Raw genomic sequence first — 16323 nt, forward strand, 5'->3', positions numbered from 1 at the left:
AGCTTTTATAGGATTTTGCCCAGCCTTACTATTTCTACTTATGAATCCAGACTTCTTCCTGTGCCTTTGCTCAGAGAGAAAGAAAACCCATTTACTGTATTTTACTTTGAAATGTTAGGTTTGTGGCATCCCACATGCAGTGACATATTCAGAAAGGTTTGCTTACACTAAGGTATTTGCTAGTGGCTTTCCTGGAAGTGAATAGGTGCAGGATTAGCAACCTGTCACCTAACCTTTCTGAGATTTCTCTTTAGAAAGATTATAAAATCTATAAATTACAATTATCTCAAGTGGACAGAAAAGCTGTTCTTTTTTTAATATATCATTTTCATGTTTTTATTTTTCCATTATATATATATATATATATATATATATATATATATATATATATATATTTCAGAGAGGAAGGGAGAGGGAGAGAGAGATAGAAACATCAAAACATCAGTGATGAAAGAGAATCATGGATCGGCTGCCTCCTGCACACCCCCTACTGGGAATCGAGCTGGCAACCCGGGCATATGCCCTGCCCGGGAATCTAACCCAGTACCCTTCAGTCCACAGGTCAATGCTCTATCCACTGAGCCAAACCAGCTAGTGACAGAAAAGCTGTTCCTGAGTGACACAGAACTTTAGTCAGGCTCAAACTCTAGGCACTGGATATCTTGGGATTGATATTTGGGGACCTTTAAACACAGTTCCTCGCCCAGCCACCATGGCTCAGTGGTTGTGTGTTGACCTATGAACTAGGAGATCATGGTTTGATTCCTGATCAGGGGACATGCCCAGCTGCTGGCTTGATCCCCAGGAGGGTTTGTGCAGGAGGCAGCCAATCAATGGTTATCTCTCATCATGGATGTTTCTATTTCTCCCTTTACCTTCCTCTCTGAAATCAATACAAAGATATTTTTAAATAAAAATAAACACAGCTCCTCCATTGTCCCCTGCTTTCCTGTAGGATGATGTGTTAACACATGGCAGTACTTAAAGCTGTTGAGAAGGAAGCAATATGCTGAATCATAATTCTTAGAAAACATTAGGGATGATCAATACGTTCCTCAAGATTTATCTTTAGTCCTTCAGTAGTCCCAGTGGCACACTAATTAATAAGATTTGGGCTATGTAGCAGTGACATAGCAACACATTTTCTCTACCAGTGCAGGCTCATTGTGGTCAGATTTTTGTCTTTTCTGTACCAGACTTTATCCTCATTTCTTAGAATAGTGTCCAAACAAAATATGCACCTGTTGAACGACAAAGAACTGTATTGATGTGACCTCTCAAACATATGAGGGCAAAGACAACAGCCCCGTGATTACTGTGCTCCCCGTGCCTACAAGTTCCCTACTCTCTGAGGACCATGCTGATCACTGAACTTTGGGTCTGTCTCTGTAAGAAATGGGGAGGAATCATGCCAACTGTAAACCCAGGCCCAGCCATTTGTAGTCTGTCACTGACAGCCTTTCTATCCGTTCTTCCTTTTGCAGTCAGGTAAACATGTTTATAATTCCCATCACTGATTACTCATGATGTTGAACTTTTGCTTGATGAGTGCAGCATTTATCGTTGCATCCCCAGTGCTTAGCTTTATGCCTAACAAGGAGTGTTCAATAAATACTCTTCAGAAGACTGACCATTTCTTTGTCTCCCAGGCTCATTTCTTTATTACAATCCACAAATTTAGCCCCTATTAGTTGAAAATGCAGTGTTTACGAATTGCCATGTATGCCAGACAGTTAAAGGCAGTGTATCAAAATGTGAGACTTGATCAGAACTCTCTGGGGACAATCTAAGTGGGAAACCAGATGTGGTTAAGACAATCAGATAAGTCAAAATATGAGACTGTGGATGTGAGTGTTTCAGAATGAGTGATAAAAAGAAAATATCTGTAGAAATGAAAAGAAGAGCTGAAACATATTGGGCTACAGAGGACAGAAAACACGTGATTATGAAGGAGATAATTTGAATTGTCCATCAGAGTGTGTAAACTTGCATATAGGGGAAGAGCAGGACATCGCCTTAAAAACTGGTTACATTAGTGTCATGCTTTCCCTAGTTCTCTATGTCCTAGGCACATTCTTTCCTTCAATTTCTCATCTGAGGGCCTTTTATTGCATCTGTTCTCTTTTGCCTGGAAAACACCTCCCTTCCCTTTCCACTCTTCTTTTCCCACAATTATCTTTTACTTTTCAGTTGAAAGTTTTATTTATTCTGGGCAAATTTCTGTTGCTCTCTACCCTTTACTCAGTTAATCAGCACCTTTCCCCCAATTGAGCCAGCTTCTCATATAATTCACTCTCATTGCATTTCATGACTTTTCCTTGGAAGTATTTGCTGTGATATTAATTAATAAACTGCAAGCTCAGAGAAATTTCTAATAACTGCTTCAATATTTTAATAAAGGATGCTCATTAAATCCTTACTTAATTTTTGAATTACAGATGAACACTAGACTATAAGTCGGAAGATGCCAGGTTTGGTTGATGTGAAATCTATAAACTCTGGGCTGACATTTGAGGCTGCCAGTTTTCACTAGGGGAGGTCTTAGGCTCTCTGGGATCTTTGGACAGTTATGAAAATAAGAGTTAAGAATTCAAGAAGCCAACTAATAATTCTTGCTGCAACTTATGAAAAAATAGTAAAGATAAGAGGGGAAAAAACTTAGCGTACAAATTTAGATAGGGAAGGTAAAGGGCAGAGCCAGAGTCACTCTAGCTTTCAAAAATGTTGCTCTCTCAATTCCCATGCACCTCATGCTCTATGCATTATTGATCATAAGAAACTTCAAGGCCGTATCTGCACTTCACTTCAGTGCACTTGCACTTATTACTCATTCAGTTTGAAGTGTCTTTCTATCCCTTTCAGTCAACTCTGGACTTCCTAGTAAATATTGCACTGCTACCTTTTGTTATCTCACTCCCAATAATAGGAACTTTACTAGAGGCCTGCTGCACGATATTTGTGCACTGAGGAGGGGGGCCCTCAGTTGGGCCTGTGCCCTTTTGCAGTCTGAGACCTCTCAGGGGATGTCTGATTGGGCCTAAGCCAGCAATCAGACATCCCTCTCACAGTCTGGGGCTCCCACTCTCTGGGACTCTCGCTCCTTACTGCCCACCTGCAGTGGAGGTGGGAGAGGTTCCTGCCACCGCTGCTATGCTCACCAGCTGTGAGCCTGGCTTCTGGCTGAGCGGTGGTCTCCCTGTGGTAGCGCACTGACCACCAGGGCGAAGCTCCTGCATTGAGCGTCTGCCCTGGTCAGTGCATATCATAGTGACAGGTTGTTCCACCATTCGGTCAATTTGCATATTATACTTTTATTATATAGGACTAGAGGCCCAGTGCACAAAAATTTGTGCACTCGGGGGAAAGGGGGGCGTCCCTCAGCCCGGCCTGTGCCCTCTCACAGTCTGGGACCCCTCGGGAGATAACGACCTGCTGGCTTAGGCCTGCTCCCGGGTGGCAGAGGGCAGGCCCAATCCCTAGGTGCAGCCCCTGGTTGGGCTCAGAGCAGGGCTGATTGGGGAGTTGGGGCACTGCCCCTGTCATGCACAGAGCAGGGCGGATCGGGAAGTTGTGATGCCACCCTCAGTCATGCTCAGGGTAGGGCCGATTGGGGGGTTGGGGCACCGCCCCCTGTCACACTCAAGGCAGGGTCGATGGGGAGGTTGCGGCACCACCCCCTGTCATGCACAGAGCAGGGCCAATCAAGGGGTTGGGGAGCTCCCCCCTGTCACTCACAGAGCAGGGCCCATCAGGGGGTTGGGGAGCTCCCCCCTGTCACTCACAGAGTAGGGCCGATAGGGGAGTTGGGGCACTGCCCCCTGTCACACACTGAGCAGGGCGGATCAGGGGGTTGGGGCGCCACACCCTGTCACACTCAGGGCAGGGCCAATGGGGAGGTTATGGCTCTACCCCGTCACACACAGAGCTGGGCCAGTGGGGGGCGGTTGGGGCATCACCCTCTATCACCCACAGAGCAGGGCCAATCAGGGGTTGGGGCGCCGCCACTGTCACACACAGAGCAGGGCCGATCAGGGGGTTGGGTCACCGCAACCTGTCACACACAGAGCCGCAGGGCAATCAAGGGTTTGGGGAACTCCCCCCTATCAGGCACAGAGCAGGGCTGATCAGGGGGTTGGGGCACCTTCCCCTGTCACAAACAGAGCAGGGCCGATAGGGAGGTTGTGGCCCCGACCCCTGTCACACACAGAGCTGCAGAGCGATCAGGGGGTTTGGGCGCTGCCCCCTGTCACGCTGATCCCAGTGCCGGGAGGCCTCGTGGCTCCACTGATCCCGGTGCTGGGAGGCATATTACCCTTTTACTATATAGGATAGAGGCCTGGTGCACGGGCGGGGGCTGGCTGGTTTGCCCTGAAGGGTGTCCCGGATCAGGGTGGGGGTCCCGCTTGGGTGCCTGGCCAGCCTGGGTGAGGGGATGATGGCTGTTTGCAGCTGGTCACATACCCTTCAGGGTGGGGGTCCCCACTGGCTGCCTGGCCAGTCTGGGTGAGGGGCTGAGGGCTGTTTTCAGGCTGGCGTGTGACTGAAGCTCCCAACCGCTCCTTTTTTTCTTTTTTGTAATTCTGGGCCAGCTTTGGCTCTGAGGCTTGGCTCCAGGTCTTAGGCCTCCGCTGCTGAAAGCAGGTTTCTGGCCTTTGTTTACCTTCTGTATTTGAAACAATGTTGCGATCCTGCTGGCTGAAGCTCTGCCGACTAAAGCAGGTTTCTGGGGTTTTGTTTAGCTTCTCTATTTGTAACATAGTTGCTTAGAGTTGCAGCTCAGAGGCTGGCAGCGGCAGGCGGGGAATGTTGGAGTCCTCCGTCACTGAAGCAAGCAAGCCTCATGTTCGCTTTAAGCTGCCTGGCTGCCGGCCGCCATCTTGGCTGGCAGTTAATTTTCATATTGCCCTGATTAGCCAATGGAAAGGGTAGCGGTCGTATGCTAATTACCATGTTTCTCTTTTATTAGATAGTATAACATACTATGCCATTTGCTGTTGTACATCCAATATATGATAGCATCCTGGAAATTGAAAATGTCCCAAAATGTTTATGAAATGAATGAATGGGTGAACAAACTAGAAAATTATACTTCTTCACTTCCAATACATGTTTTTGTTTGTTTGTATTTTTTTGTTGTTTTGTTTTGTTTTTACAAGTGATTTTTTATCTGATACAGAGGCTAGGAAAGTGAGAACAACTACAACAAAAGATTGATAGATTACATAAATATAAGTTTCATCAATATTATTGAACTATCATGTTAAACATAAAAAATATTCATATGTATAAAAAAATAGGATAGTCATTTTTGGATAGCTGTGTGTTTTAAAGATTAAAAGTTCCTGTCACTCCCCCTGGAAATTATAATAGGAAGTCCTGAATAACATCAAATCAATAAAAATTATAATAATAAATTCAATATTGAAAACACATTTTTAAAGACAATTTTGAAAAACTATAAAAATTCTTTTTTCTTTTTTTAAAAATATATTTTATTGATTTTTTACAGAGAGGAAGGGAGAGGGATAGAGAGTTAGAAACATTGATGAGAGAGAAACATCGATGAGCTGCCTCCTGCACACCTCCCAGGGGGGATGTGCCTGCAACCAAGGTACATGTCCTTGACTGGAATCAAACCTGGGACCTTTCAGTCCACAGGCCGATGCTCTATCTACTGAGCCAAACCAGCTAGGGCTTTTTTAAAGTACATTTATTCTTTTAATTATTTCAACAGTCAGTCAGTGAAATTATGATGCATAGAATTAGATAAAACATAATCTTAGCCTCAGGACCATGGTTATCTTCAAATTATACAGTGATCCATTCTTTATAAAGCATATTAAGGAATTAATCAGATGAAGGTAGAAATCATATACTAGGAGATGTTTAATATAGTGCTATTTCTCATTTAAATTTATGCAAAAAGCTTTATGAGAACGAGACAATAAATTACTGTATATCCACATTAAAGATGTATTATTCAGACATTAAATATGTATGTCACTCATGAAAGTCTTCAAGTATAAAAGCTAACTTTAGTGAATTTAAATTATTGTAAAATATATTTGTGTTTTTTATTTAAGACTGTAAAATGGTAAGTTGGAATATAAACTAGTCCCTTTATGCTAGTACGTTAGAAGTTGGGGGTTAATATTAAAGATTTTGCAGTTGTTAAAATATTTAAGACTTAAAGTATCCTGAGTAACAAAATTCAATGATAGACACACACTAGGGACTACAAAAGTTAGTATTACTCAAATTTTGCAGAAATAGGTTCTAAGTCTAGTAAGGTCAATGTGGTTAATAGAAATAGTGAGATTTCAGTTCATCTGATTTTTCAGTGAGGTATTCAATCTCATCTGTCATAGAATTATTTCCAAAATGGATTTAGGTAAAATTTTGAGGTATTTGGGGAGGTGGTATTAGCTTAGGTTGTTATTGCTTTGGTAGTCAGAAAAATGGCTCCCCGGGTACCTGCATCTTCTTATTCCTGAAATTTGTGTTTCACAGCTCCAAGAAAAAGTCCCATTGTTATTTGAACCTGATTTAAAAGTTCTTCCCTAAGAAAACATTATCCCCAGTCTTTAATCAATTCTAATTGCTTAATAACACAGTTGCCTAAGGATAAAATTCTAGTTGGGGAAATCAAGATCCCAGGCAAAACATTCAAAAAAAGATCTAGAATAGGAGATGCTCATATAAAAACTCTGACATTTTCCTGTGGATCCAGTGAACACTTGAGAATGCCTAGTCTGATTTGGATCTTCTCTGCAAGGAGGAACTAAAAACTAGGTAAATAGAAAAACTGCCCAGGGGTTGAAGGGCTGTATCAACACACACATAGAACCACTTAGCAAAAGATGGAAGACTTACTAGGTCGAACAATTTTTTAAAGATCTTTGACCAACCATTAGCTGATCACTAAACTGACTGAGAAGACAGCTTAGTAGCCACATACTATAGAGAATATAAACTTTACAGAGTTAATTATGTAAGGTTTTTTTTTAGAAAGAGAATATACACACACTAGCAACAACAAATCATGGCATAGTGTTCTAATTTCTAAAGTTGCCACATTATTATCTAAGAAGCTCAATTGTCAATAAAAAAATAAACAAGCCAAACCGGTTTGGCTCAGTGGATAGAGCGTCTGCCTGAGGACTGGGGGGTCCCGGGTTCGATTCCGGTCGAGGGCACGTATCTCGGTTGCGGGCACATCCCCAGTGGGAGGTGTGCAGGAGGCGGCTGGTCGATGTTTCTCTCTCATCCATGTTTCTAACTCTCTATCCCTCTCCCTTCCTCTCTGTGGAAAATCAATAAAATATATTTTAAAAAAATAAACAAAACTATAAGATACACAAAGAAATAGAAAACTATGACCTATACACAGGAGGAAAAAATAGTCAATGGAAACACTCTCTGAGTGAGCATAGATGTTGGAGTTACTGGACAAAAAGTTTAGATTTGCTTTTAAAAGTGTATTCAAACAACAAAAGAATTAAAGAAAAATGTAAAAGTGATGTTTTACCAAAGAGACAATAACAATAAATTATTTAGAAATAAACTAATAAGAAATTTTGGAGTTAAAGAGTAAAATAATAGAAATGAACATTTCATTATAGAGGGGTTTAATGTCAGATATGAACTAGCAGTAAAATGAGAAAATTTGAAAATAGGTCAATTGAGATTTTCAGTCTGAGGAACACAACTGATAAAGAATAAATATTAATGATTAGTGCCTCAGAGATATGTGAAACACCAATAGGAATTCCAACATGTGTACAGTGGGATCCCAGAAGGAGAAGAAAGAAATGCCATAAATATATATATATAGATGTGAATAAATGATGGTTGAAAAATTCTCAGATTAGATTAAAACATTGTTCTTCATTAGAATAACCTCAATCACAATTTTCCAGGATAGTTAGAGATTGAATTGAAATGCAAAATTGAGTTTGAGTAAATTTTAAGACATATTCCAAGCTTACCTTTCAATTTAAAATTTCTTCTCCAGTTGTTTTTCAAAAATTTGTCTTTTTTATCTACTGCCACATTCAATAGGTTTCTTAATTTATCAATTATCTATCATCTATCTATCTACCTATCTACCTACCTACCTACCTCAATTTTTAACCTGAAAATAAAAGGCCAAGATGAGAGGCAAGGTTCATTTTTTTGAGATCCAAAAAATCAGGAAACACTGATTCAAGAAGAAACCCAAATAGCATTCTGATTAGGAGTTGGAGGCAAAGGGTATTTATGAGAAAGGGAAGGGGAATAATTAAATGAATACATGAAAGGAATTTCTATGGGTATTAATAAGCTAAGGGAGAAATTTCTATAGTTGCAGTAAGCTGACACAATGATGCTAATTCAAGATTTTTTAAAATTTTCAGTGCAGTAGTCATATCTGCTTTTCTGGCTTTGCAAACAGTTGTTGGAGTGCAGTGCTGCCTTGAATCCAGTCCAAAGGTTGAGCCCAGTTGTAACATTCCAAAGATCTGAGGAGTGTCATGTAAGGCAGAGTTCCTCTGGGATGGCCGCTCCGATCCCATATTAAAGTGGCTTTGTTTATATTATTTATTAATTTTATCCATTCATTCATCCATCTATCCACCCATCCATCTATCCATCCATGCATTTATCTATCATGTATTTATCAGAGGCAATAATTCTTGTTTAATATCACAGAATATATTATCTCTTCTTTGCATGTTAAGTGTCCTTGTGAACGTTTTTTTTTCTTTTTGCTCTTCTGGCTTTTTACAAATCTATTCCTCTTGAGTTTGTCTTTACACATCTCACATTTCACATTCATGGTTTTGATTGCTTGTTCCAAAATGAGTTTATTTAAAGAAACCTCAGTGCTAATTTCCATAGTTCAATGAAATGCACTCCTGGTGTCTACTGTACCTGGAATGTTCCCTTTGTGGTTAATTTTTTCTCTTTATTTGAGGATGAATGCAAATGTTTCTTCCTTAGGAAGTATTTCCTTTTGCACATGTCTAAAGAATGCAGTGTAATTACTGATTCTATTTCTTACTCATTCTTTAGTTTTTAATAGGATTTCTGAAATCTCCATTTTCATTTTTATAACAATTGATCTGAGCATTAAGCTTTCAGACTAATGTTAACAAAATTGGCTTAACAAAGTCAAATGCTTTATCCTTTTAAAAATAGTTCTTTAGAAAAATCATGCTTCACAGCTATGTTTATCATGTCTCTTTCCAATCGACTACCACAAAAAATCAAGTGCCTCTTGAAATCCTCAACCTAAATTATACTGCTTTGGTGGTAAATGCAGAGATTTACTAAAGATTAACAGCCATTTGAAGCCCATTTAGAGACAGGAATGATGCTACATTTTCTGTGTTCTTTTAATATAATCCATTGTGTTGAAAATATTAGTTTCTTTGTGATTGAGTTTTTACAACTTCATATTGAAAGTAGAATAGTTCACTAAAATATACTTTTGCTACATCAATGAAGTGGCTACATATTTTAAAATGTGAATATTTTTTTTAAAAAGTATTTGTTTTAACTTCTGAGTTTGAATCTACATGGTCCATCACAGAGCTGTTCCAGAAATATGCCTGAGCAGATTAATGTTGAAAACCTTAAGTATTCATTCAATATTAATATGAAATATTTACTTCACCTTTAAAGGACATTTAAAATGTTGCTAAAATTTAATAAATTAAGAAATTTTGAACAAAGTATTAAAAACACACAGAAAACAGTAGCAGAATTTCTGTGATTCATGCATAAAATTGATTTATGAGCTTTCTAACCTGCCTTCTTGTATCAGAAAGGAGACTAATCTGAGTCCCTTAGAGGATCATAATACTTGCTATTGAATTATTCTCCACATGAAAGTTACATGCAGTGATATCATCTTGCTCCCTCCTTTCCAAATATAGTAAAATATCCTTAGAGCTAATTAAATCCTATAATGCTTTGTGATGGCTAATTTTACGTGTCAATTTGATGGGGCTGAGGGATGCCCAGATAGTTGGGTGTGTCTGTGAGGGTATCTCTGGAAGAGTTAGCATTTGAATCAGTAGACTGAGGAAAGAATCTTGCCTTCACCAATGCATGAGGGCATCATCCAATCCACTGAGGGCCTGTGTAGAACTGAAAGTCAGAGGAAGGTCAAATTCTCTCTCTGCTTGAGTTGAGACATCCATCTCCTCCTGTCCTTGGACATGGGTGCTCTTGGAATATGTGTTAAAATTTACTCAAACTCAATTTTGCATTTCTTTTTTTTTTTAATTTTTTATATATATTTTATTGATTTTCCACAGAGAGGAAGGGAGAGAGATAGAGAGCCAGAAACACCGACGAGAGAGAAACATTGATCAGCTGCCTCCCGCACATCCCCCACTGGGGATGTGTCCGCAACCCAGGCACATGCCCCTGACCGGAATCGAACCAGGGACCCCTCAGTCCACAGGCCGACGCTCCATCCACTGAGCCAAACCGGCCTCGGCTCAATTTTGCATTTCAATTCAATCTCTAACTATCCTGGAAAATTGTAATTGAGGTTATTCTAATGAAGAACATTGTTTTCATCTAATCTGAGAATTTTTCAACCATCATTTATTCACATCTATAACAATATATATATATTTATGGCATTTCTTTCTTCTCCTTCTGGGATCCCATTGTACACATGTTGGAATTCCTATTGGTGTTTCACATATCTCTGAGGCACTAATCATTAATATTTATTCTTTATCAGTTGTGTTCCTCAGACTGAAAATCTCAATTGACCTATTTTCAAATTTTCTCATTTTACTGCTAGTTCATATCTGACATTAAACCCCTCTATAGTGAAATGTTCATTTCTATTATTTTACTCTTTAACTCCAAAATTTCTTATTAGTTTTGTTTCTAAATAATTTATTGTTATTGTCTCTTTGGTAAAACATCACCATTCATTTTTCTGGTTCTCAAGATGGCAGATTGTAGGACTTCTAGGCCCCCATAGCTACATGAATCAACTGCTATAATAAATCTTTCTCTCTCTCTCTCTCTCTCTCTCTCTCTCTCTCTATATATATATATATATATATATATATATATATATATATATATATATATATATATATGATTTATCTTGATAATGCCCCAAATCATAGCATTTCATTTAATTTTCATTGTAATTAATGTGCATTTTATAGAGGCAAATAAAAATAGAATTTCTTACCTTCATTTAAGGAACATTGTTAACATTCCTCTGTCAAGAGGTGGGGTCTATCTCCCTTCACCTTGAACTGCAGTGAATGGGACATTTTATAATTGTTAAGGCTGTCACAAAAGGTTATACAACTTCTGTCAGGTTTGGAACCTAGTGCCCATGTGGGAGAAAGCCACATATCCATATAAAATCTGCGTGAGCATCAGTTACTGAAAGGTGTTTTTCAGTCCCAATAAGATGGTACCTTTACCTATTCGTATCACAAAAGAGGCTGTTATGTAGCTATAAAAATATGATGGACGGGGCAGGTTTTTTTAAATAGAAAAAAGGGAGGGTTAAGAGAAATTTTTTCAGGATAAACAATACTATTTAAAACATTTTTGGAATTTGAAAGGCAAAAGGCTGAAGATTTTGTAGTCTCTTGAGTAGAAGTGTAGACAACAACATGATTTTTAGAAAGCAAGATGGCTTCTATCCCTCATTCTACAGGCAGGATTGAAATTTTTAATAATGATGTATCCTTTTCCTCTGATGCACTGACTCAACTGTCAGTGTTGATCTGTGGGATCATGTTTTTCTCTGTTCCTCTAGGGGTACCTTGCATCTTCTGGCATGGAGGAAACTATGTCAGACACAGGTCATCTTAGTTCACAGTCTCTGACATTTCTTGAACCTAGAAACTTTTCAAGAAGCCCCTTGATCTGACTTTTGGGTTGATCCTAATAATATCTGGAGCTATAATTTGGCCTGTTTCCTGGTGTCCAGTCAGTCTACCTTAGCTAACTGAGCTTAAGGTTGAATTACAAGTAAATCTTTTGCTCTATCATTTCTCAGATAAATGGAAGAGTATAGGCTTATTATCTGTGCATGTAAAATATTTATAATTATCGAATATTTTATATTCATAATAGCATTTGATACACATTTTATTTAGGACACTGTTCATATGTCACTTTCTCAAAGGGCCTTTTTAGATCACTGCAGGATCCATTTTCTTGCCTATTTTATTCTAAGATATTTTATCTAATCATTTCATTTTCTTTTAGTCGATGATTTTCTCTTTCACTGGGATGTGCACTTCATAAGAGCAAAGGATTTTGTTCTTTCTATTTACCACTATATATCCAGAATTGTATCTGGTACATATTCAGTGCTCAAACTGTAATTATAATTTTTAACTAGTCTTACAGTGCAGATATGGTCCATTTAGTGATGATGAAACAAATTCATTAGGGCCTCTTAATTTGCTTAAGGGACAGAGCTAATAAGTAGCATAATCTGTTTGTCTTTGCTCCTTTCTTTCTGGGTACCTCTAAAGGTTACCTTTGAAACCAAGTTCAATTACACTTGTTATTTGGAAAATATGGTTTGCTTTGCAGAGGAATCTGAAAACAGTTTAGTGTCATTAACCAGTTAAAGGAGACAAACATTTTTTATGGCTAGATATAACATGAGTGATATAGAAAACAATCTTGGGCAATGCCCTGGAAGCAGTGAAGTGTCAAGTTAGAAAGTTCTGTAGCTCAGGATTCCCTAAAGCAGATATTTTAGAGGTTTTTAAAGGAGGCCTCTTGCTAAGCATGTCAGACACATCTCCAAAACAACTTCATCTTTTGGTTTCTTTTCATAAATACCAAAATCACAGAATTCCATTACATTCCCATTGTAACTAGCATGCATTTCATAGAGGCAAGTCAAGATAGATATATTTTCTAGCTTTTTAATATCTTCAGTTGTTTCTCCAAATTTATTAGAGTTTTCCCTCTTTATAATCATTACTAGAGGCCGAGTGCATGAAAATTCATGCACTGGAGGGGGCGTCCCTCAGCCCGGCCTGCCCCATTTCATAGTCCGGGAGCCCTCAGGAGTGGGAGGCAACCTGGCGATCAGGGGAAGGTGACACCCCCATCACACCTCTGCTGCTGCCATTGCGGGCAGTGCAAGCCTCACCTGGCCCTGGTTACCTGAGCCTTGGGTGGCCCTGGGTGGCTGGGCAGCCACCATCCAAGGCTTGCCTGCACCTCAGGCTGGCTCTGGGTGGCTGAGGGGTCTGGGGGACTCCAGAGGCAGATGTGCAGAGCGGCTGGACCCGCCTGGAGGTGGGCCCAGCTTTGCCATGCGCCTGCCGTCTTGGCAGGGCTGAGGGGACTGGGCACCGCCACTTGTGGCTGTGGGCACTGCCATCTTTGAGTGCATGGCAGTTAATTAGCATATTCCCTCTTTATTGGCTGTGAGGGTACCACTATCTTGTGAGGGTGTTATGGTCAATTAGCAAAGTCCCTCTTTATTAGATAGGATGGCTCCTATTTCAAGAAGAGATTTCAGTTGTCACTGTGAAGTTTTCTCCCTTCTATGTAGCTATAGATTTTGAGAGAAACACAGATATATCAGAATCCACACAGAAGTGCATATATTTATTTCTATGATAATGTAGTACTTTTGAGAATGCTACATGACTTTCTATTTCACTAAACATCAAACATAACCTGTGGATAATGTGCTTGCCTGACATTTTCAAAAAGCATGTCACTTTTTGAAACTCTCAAAGATTTACTCAAAAGCAGTTAAGAGTTTCTTACTTGCTATTTCAAAGCAGCAACCTTAAGTTATATTGAAGGGGAAGTTAAAAATGTTCGCCAGCAGAAATCACACTCAATAGCTTCCATCTACCCCTTCTAAAGCTGTACAAAACACACACTAAGCTAATATGAGTTTAAGAGCTTTGTAAGGACACCCCCTGTGTACTCTTCACCCAGCACTCATTCAATTTCACTTGCTTCTCTTAGGCCTGGAAGAGATGAGCAAATTGCCACAGGCTAAAAATATCTTTAGGATATGAGTTTACACCCTTTTAAAACACTCAGAAGAGGCACATCTTAGTAGTGAATTGTTTCCTTATTTTCCCCTTCAGACCACTTTTCAGGCTGAAGAATGATACACGACCTCTCAGCAGTGTGTGCCAGTGCCCAAAGGTTCAGAACAGAATACTTCTGGAGGGAACCTGCATGTCCTTGTTCCTATGCATGATTTCAGCAGAGCCTCCAAATACAATTTTCCTGTTTATTGTTCATTCTTCTCCAAGGGATCAGCATATGCCTCTTCTTGGAACAATGGCATAGTGTCCTGATTTAGACCTTGACCATTGGTGCGCAAGTGCCTAGAATGAAAACCTGGTTGACTACTTACTGGACGTGTGACTTTGAACAAGTTGCTTAACCTCTCCATCCTTCAGTTTTCTCCCCTTTCAAATGGATATTATAATAGTACCTTAAACCTAGGATGATTGTTTTGCTTAACTCATTAAATGAATAAAAATTGCTTTGAACACGACACAGCACAGAGTACCTGCATATGGATATTTGCTATCACCCTAGTCACTGCATGCGCACAGACACACATACACACACACCCACACATTTGTGGTTTCTTTGCTACTTTTTTAAAAGTCCTAATTTTTCTCATTAATCTTATTAATCATTGATTCGACATGCTAGATATTCTAAGGTATGACAAGAGATCGTCAAGTAAAGACTTGCTGAGTGTAAATGTCCCGCATTTCTCCACACTGCTTAACCGAGTGATCAGTAGAATCTTTCCAAGTCATTTCTGGGCTCAAATATTTACCCTACTGTCTAACAAAAACAGACTCTCTATTTCCTATGCTTTATACAAGTCATATTTTATTCCTACCATTTCCTCTAAATCTTTCCCTTGAGTGACCAACTCAAAAGTTACTTCTATTATAAAACCTTTCTCGAATTCTCTGGTCACAATGACTTTCTTCCTGCTTCAATTGTATTTTGGTTTGGCTTTATATCTCTTTCTTTTAAAAATATTCTTTTTTGAGGTATATTTTACCTACAGAGAAATGCTCAAATTTTAAGTTTACAGTTCCCTGAGTTTTGACAAATGCATATACCTATGAAGTCTAGGTGTATGCATTTCTATAATTATAGAACACTATCTTCCCTCCTGAATGTTTCTTTGAGCTCCTTCCCAGTAAATCCCCACAATCTCTCTCAGGTAAATCTGTTCTGATGTACATCACCATACTTTAGACTTGACTGTGTTAGAACATCTTATGAAATGAATTAAAGAATTCTAGACAATCATGGTAGAGGGTTGTGCAGTAGTCTCTATTAAATAATGCCTATATCTGAAGTCCCTCTTAAAGGAATCTGGCTAGGATACCACAGTATCTGGCACAGAGTAGGTACTCTTTAATTATTTCAGTTGAGTTACATATTAACAGTGGGACTTCAGAGACAATGATTTCACTTGCAATCAGACAAGAGTGACTTATATTATAAGCTGACATTTCTCTTCTGTCTTACATGGTATTCATTTCTCCCTGTGCTTTAGAACTTATCCTACATTGCCATCGTATCTATACCGATTCAGTAAATCACGAAAGACAAACCCTTGGCCTTGAGAATAACAGGCTGGGCCCAGAGAGTACTTTATCTAGTGTTTTGTTCAAAGTCTGCCTAGAGCACCTCAAGAGTTTCACATAAAATGATACCCTGACAGTGTTTACAGAGAGCGTAATGAAATGCCAACTTGCAGAACTTAGCACATATTCTGCATTATCTCGCAGTCACCGAATTCGTAATATCTGTTTAATATGTGCAAGTAATTCAGCTTTCCCCAAGGTATATAATTTTTGTCAAAATAAATAAATATTCAAATCCCTCTTGGCTATGGGCTTGGTATACGGTTGAAAAAGAACTTTCTTGCATTTGAAATGAAGGGAATCTAAAATATTCAACATTGGCAATTTGGGACTCTAAATTTATGGAGATCACATAAATTCAGATCACGCGTGGAAACTTCCTAATTGAATTTTCAATCAAGATCGTATAACTAACAAAAGCCACATGAATGTTGCCTACATCTAAGTAGTCTACTTTGCAAGGTCATACACTTATTTCTTAACAGGATTCCCTGGGGTTGGTCCAGACAAAGTTATAGAAAACAAAAATGTATTTTTCCTCACTGCTATTTTACAATCATTTTAATATATTACCCATCCTAATGACCCAGTCTAATATCACATTTACACTCAAATCACAAAGGTATGCCACAGATGAGGTTAAGTCTAAAAACAAACCCAAAGGAAACAT

Source organism: Myotis daubentonii, chromosome 9 (genome assembly GCF_963259705.1).
Source record: "Myotis daubentonii chromosome 9, mMyoDau2.1, whole genome shotgun sequence".
Taxonomy (NCBI): Eukaryota; Metazoa; Chordata; class Mammalia; order Chiroptera; family Vespertilionidae; genus Myotis; species Myotis daubentonii.